This window comes from Manis pentadactyla, chromosome 9 (assembly GCF_030020395.1).
Source record: "Manis pentadactyla isolate mManPen7 chromosome 9, mManPen7.hap1, whole genome shotgun sequence".
In the NCBI taxonomy this organism is placed as follows: Eukaryota; Metazoa; Chordata; class Mammalia; order Pholidota; family Manidae; genus Manis; species Manis pentadactyla.
In genome coordinates this window covers 61,871,594-61,877,833 of record NC_080027.1, presented here as the reverse complement: position 1 = coordinate 61,877,833, position 6,240 = coordinate 61,871,594, and the positions used below count along the sequence as shown (strand labels likewise).

The window sequence follows — 6,240 nt, the reverse complement described above, 5'->3', positions numbered from 1 at the left end:
ACTAAAAGTGAAGGGATGGAAAAAGATATTTCATGCAAAGTAGGGGTTGCAGTACTTGTATCACACAAAATAGACTTCAACACAAAGAAAGTCACAAGAGACAAAGAAGGACATTACATAATGATAAGGGGGTCAATCCAACAAAAAGATATAACAGTTATAAATACCAATGCTCCCAGCACAAGAGCTCCTACATATGTGAAACAAATACTAACTGAGTTAAAAGGGGAAGTAGAATGCAATACATTCATTCTAGGCACCTTCAGCACTCCACTCACTCTGAAGGACAGATCAACCAGACAGAAAATAAGTAAGGACACAGAGGCACTGAACAACACATTAGAACAGATGGACCTAACAGAAATCTCCAGAACTCTATACCCAAAAGCAGCAGAAAACATATTTTTCTCAATGGCACATGGAACATTTTCAAGAATAGATCATATATTAGGCCACAAAAAGAGACTCAAAGAATTCAAAAAGATTGCAATTGTACCAACTAGTTTCTCAGTCCACAAAGGCATGAAAAGGCATGAAACTAGAAATAAATTATGCAAAGAAAATGAAAAAATCCCACAAACACATGGAGGCTTCACAACATGCTCCTAAATAACCAATGGTTCAATGACCAAATAAAAACAGAGATCAAGCAATATATGGAGACAAATGACAAAACTAATTCAACACCACAAAATCTGTGGGTTGCAGCCAAGGCTGTGCTAAGAGGAAAGTATATTGCAATACAGGCCTACCTAAGGAAAGAAGAACAATCCCATATAAGCAGTCTTAAATCACAATTAATGAAACTAGAAAAACAAGAACAAATGAGGCCCAAAGTCAGTAGAAGGAGGGACATAATAAAGATTAGGGCATAAAAAAATAAAACCGAGAAGAATAAAACAATAGAAAGAATCAATGAAAGCAAGAGCTGGTTCTTTGAAAAAATAAACAAAATAGATAAACCCCTAGCCAGAATTAACAAGAAAATAAGAGAGTGTACACACTTAAACAGAAACAGAAAGAAGAAAGGAAAAATCACTACGGACACCACAGAAATACAAAGAATTATTAGAGAATACTATGAAAATTTATATGCTAAGAAACTGGATAACCTAGAAGAAAAGGACCACTTTCTAGAAAAATACAACTTTCCAAGGCTGACCAAGGAAGAAACAGAAAAATGAACAGACCAATTACCAGCAATGAAATCAAACTCGTAATCAAATAACTACCTAAGAACAAAATCCCTGTACCAAATGGCTTCACCGCTGCATTTTATCAAATATTTAGTGAAGACCTAATACCCATCCTCCTTAAAGTTTTCAAAAGAGTAGAAGAGGTAATGCTTCCAAACTCATTCTATGAGGCCAGCATCACCCTAATACCAAACCAGCCAAAGACACCACCAAAAAAGAAAATTACAGACCAATTTCCCTGATGAACATAAATGAAAAAATATTCAACAAATTATTAGCAAACCAAATTCAAAAATACATCAGAAAGAGTATCCATCACGATCAAGTAGAATTTAGTACAGAGATGCAAGGATGGTACAACATTAGAAAATCCATCAACATCATCCACCACATCAACAAAAAGAAGAACAAAACCACATGATCATCTCCATAGATACTGAAAAAGCATTTGACAAAATAACATCCATTCATGATAAAAACTCCCAACCAAATGGGTATAGAGGGCAAGTACCTCAATATACTAAAGGGCATATATGAAAAACCCACAGCCAACATTATACTTAACAGTGAGAAGCTGAAAGCTCTTCCTTTAAGATAGGGAACAAGACAGGCATGCCCACTTCCCCACGTTTATTCAACATAGTGCTGGACTTCATAACCACACCAATGAGACAACACAAAGAAATAAAAGGCATCCTGATTGGTAAAGAATAAGTTAAACTGTCCCTGTTTGCAGATGACATGATATTGTACATAAAAAACCCTAAAGAATCCCTCCAAAAATACTAGATCTAGAATCTGAATTCAGCAAAGTTGCAGGACAGAAAATTAATACACAGAAATCTTCTGCATCCCTATACACTAACAATGAACTAGCAGAAAGAGAAATCAGAAAAACAATTCCATTCACAATTGCATCAAAAAGAATAAAATACCTGGGAATAAACCTACCCAAGGAAGTGAAAGACCTATACTCTGGAAACTACAAGACACTCATGAGAGAAATTAAAGAAGATATCAATGAATGGAAATACATCCCATGCTCATGGATAGGAAGAATAAGTATTGTCAATATGGGATTGCTGCCTAAAACAGTCCACAGATTCAATGCAATCCCTATCAATATACCAACAGCATTCTTCAATGAACTAGAGAAAATTGTCCTAAAATTTATATGGAACCACAAAAGACCTCGAAAAGCCAAAGCATTCCTGATAAGGAAGAATAAAGCTGAGGGGATTATGCTCACTGACTTCAATCTCTACTACAAAGTCACAGTAATCAAGACAATTTGGTACTGGCACAAGAACAGACCCATAGACCATTGGAACATACTAGAGAGTCCAGATATAAACTAAGCATATATGGTCTATTAATATATGATAAAGGAGCCATGGACATACAATGCTGAAATGATAGCCTCTTCAATGGCTGGTGTTGGTAAAACTGGACAGCTACATGCAAGAGAAAGAAACTGGATTATTGTCTAACCCCATACAACGTAAACTCAAAATAGATCAAAGATTTGAATGTAAGTCATGGAACCATAAAACTCTTAGAAGACAACATAGGCAAAAATCTCATGAATATAAACATGAGCAACTTTTTCCTAAATGCATATTCTCGAACAAGGGAAACCAATGCAAAAATAAACAAATGGGACTACATCGAACTAAAAAGCTTCTGTACAGTAAAGGACACCATCAGCAGAACAAAAAGGCATCCTACAGTATGGGAGAATATATTTGTGAATGACGTATCCAACAAGGGGTTAACATTCAAAATGTATAAAAATTCACATGCCTCAACAACCAAAAAGCAAATAGCCCAATTAAAAACTGGGCAGAAGAAATGAACAGACACTTCTCCAAAGAAGAAATTCAGATAGCCAACATGAAAAGACACTGCACATTGCTAATTATCAGAGAAATGGAAATTAAAACCACAATGAGATATCACTTCACACCAGTTAGCATCAAAAAAATGAAGAACAACAAATGCTGCTGAGGATGCAGAGAAAGGGAAACCCTCCTACACTGCTGGCAAGAATGTGAACTAGTTCAACCATTGTGGAAAGCAATATGTAGGTTCCTCATAAACTAAAAATAGAAATATCATTTGACCCAGGAATTCCATTCTAATACAAGTTCTAAGATTCAAAAAGAGATATGCACCCCTGTGTTTACTGTAGCACTATTTACATAGCCAAGATATAGAAGCAACAGAAGTGTCCATCAGTAGATGATTGGATAAAGAAGAAGTGGTACATACACACAATGGAATATTACTCAGCCATAAGAAAGAAACAGATCCTACCATTTGCAACAGCATGGATGGAGCTCCAGGGTATTTTTATCAGTGAAATAAGCCAGGCAGAGAAAGACAAGTACCAAATGATTTCCCTCATTTGCGGTGTATAACAACAAAGCAAAACTGAAGGAACAAAACAGCAGCAGACTCACAAACTCCAAGAGACTAGCGGTTACCAAAGGGGAAGAGTGTGAAGGACCTGTGGAGAGGGAGGGAGAAGAGTATTGAAATGTATTATGATTAGTACTTATGGTGTGGAGGTGTTCATGGGGAAGACAGTGTAGCACAGAAAAGACAAGTAGTGACTCTGTGGCATCTTACTACACTGATGGACAGTGACTGCAATGGGGTAAGAGGGAGACTGGATAATAAGGGTGAATGAAGCAACCACATTGTTTTTCATGTGAAACCTTCACAAGAGTGTATATCAATAATACCTTACTTTAAAAAAATTATAAATAAATAACATGCAGAAGAAAAAAAAAAGTTCAGCTAGTGGACCTGCTATAAAGCACACAGGTATTTGTGAGAGAGTGATGGGGGCGCTTGAACACCGCTTATACTCTATGCGGAGGTTGGGGACGGACTTGGACGGGAAATCTCACACGAGATTCATCTTAAGTGAACAAGAACACTGAAACACTTGAAGGAATTTGAAAGCCGACTTTTATCCACAGTGGCGCCACATTCCCGAGTGGCAAAGTGTGCAGGGAAACCTTCCATGCCCAAACCCACCCGTCACGGTGCTTGGGAGCGCTTGTGCACAAGGCCTCTGTCAGACTGATGTAGGCTCTGCCGGCCTGACCTCACCCCCTGTGATGCCCTCCCCGCCACAGCCCCGCCCTGGCTGCCCTCGCGCTAGTGCGCATGCTCCGAACCCCACCCCTTGCGTCACAGAATGTCTCCCAGGCAACCCCTGACGCGCTGGTGAGTAGCTGGACACTGAGTGCGCTGAGTGGAGCTCAGAGCTTGGAACTGCGGAGAGGAGAGCAGTTGCTGAGCGGATTGGCGGCCCTTGCCGGGCCAGTGGAGCGGAGACCTCTGCCAAGAGGTGCTGAACGTGCCCTTTTGACACGTTGGAAACTCTCTTGACTATGGATGTTGAAGATAAACCGTATTTTTCTAGTGTAGAGGAGGAAACTGCTTTCTGGAAGGAACTTTCCTTCAAGTATAAACAAAGCTTCCAAGAAACTCGGGATGAGCTACTTGAATTCCAGGAAACAAGCAGAGAATTAGAAGCAGAGTTGGAGGCACAGTTAGTACTGGCTGAACAAATTAAGAGAGACTTGCAAGCTGATATCCAACTGGCTGAACAAAGTAAGAGAGACTTGCAAGCTGATATCCAACTGGCTGAACAAAGTAAGAGAGACTTGCAAGCTGATATCCAACTGGCTGAACAAAGTAAGAGAGACTTGCAAGCTGATAACCAAAGGCTGAAATATGAAGTGGAGGCATTAAAGGAGAAGCTAGAACATCAGTATGCACAAAGCTACAAGCAGGTCACAGCATTAGAGGAAGATTTAAATCAGACTCGGGCCGTTAAGGAGAAGTTCCAGAAGTACGTGAGAGAGCTGGAGCAAACCAATGATGACCTGGAGCGCGCACAAAGGGCAGCAGTAGTTTCCCTGGAAGAGTCTGAACAAAGGCTAAATCAGACCCTTGAAAGAAATGCATATTTAGAAAGTGAACTTGATGAAATGGAATCTTCATTGGTCTCTGTGCAGAACTTAAAGGATGAAGTAAGAGATTTAAAACAAGAACTTGCAGCTCAGGAAAGACAAGAAGTAACCAGAAAGCAAACTCCAGACTGTGAAAAGACGGATTCTGCTGTGCAAGTGTCATTTTCTGAACTTGATGAAATGGAATCTTCATTGGTCTCTGTGCAGAACTTAAAGAATGAAGTAAGATATTTAAAACAAGAACTAGCAGCTCGGGAAAGACAAGAAGTAACCAGAAAGCAAACTCCAGACTGTGAAAAGACGGATTCTGCTGTGCAAGTGTCATTTTCTTTGCCAGCCACTCCTGTTGCCAAAGGAATGGAAAACAGTTTTCCTTCACCAAAAGCTATACCAAACCATTTTGGTATCAGCCCAATAACTCCTCCTGCCAGGACATCAGCACTAAACATGGTGAGGGATCTCTTATGGAAAGTAGGGGCATTCATATCAAAATCAACAGCTTGCAGGAATTTTGCGGAGTTCGAAGCATCACGAAAATCCTGTCTTCCAGGGAATGATAACTGGGTTGATAATCGGCTACGGCGCAAAGCTCTGTCAATCAGGGCATTCGCCTTTGTTTAATAAAGGGGCAGTGAACGACTTTGACCAGCTGCTCCTCCTCCTGGACTGGGCCCCTTGCACCCGTTGTTGGCCCCAGATGTGCTGCCTCTCAGTGTGTGAACACACCCGCCTCCAGGTGGGTGCTCCTGCCCTCTCAACAATCCATAGAGAAGGGGTCAGTTCTGTAAAGCTGCTTATCACACCATATAGCATTTCATCTTTCTGTGCCTTGTTACTTTTTTCTTTTCCTCCGTCATCAATTGTCTGGGCTTACACCACCCAAATAAAGGTGCGTTATCTAAACTCTTTATCTAAAACTCAGGGTCTACTTTCTAAAGAACCTAGGCCGAGACAACTGAAAAGTCCCTTTCCCAATGCCTAAAGTATGTATTCAGAACTTACTACCCATTTTCTCTTCTATGAGATCATATATACTGTTATTTACCTTTTTATTC

The 6,240-nt window shown here is 40.0% G+C and overlaps 1 pseudogene; it reads left to right on the top strand.

The window, feature by feature from the left end:
* Window positions 1-3,949: 3,949 nt before the first annotated feature.
* LOC130685035 (nuclear distribution protein nudE-like 1) lies at window positions 3,950-6,240 on the top strand (annotated as a pseudogene).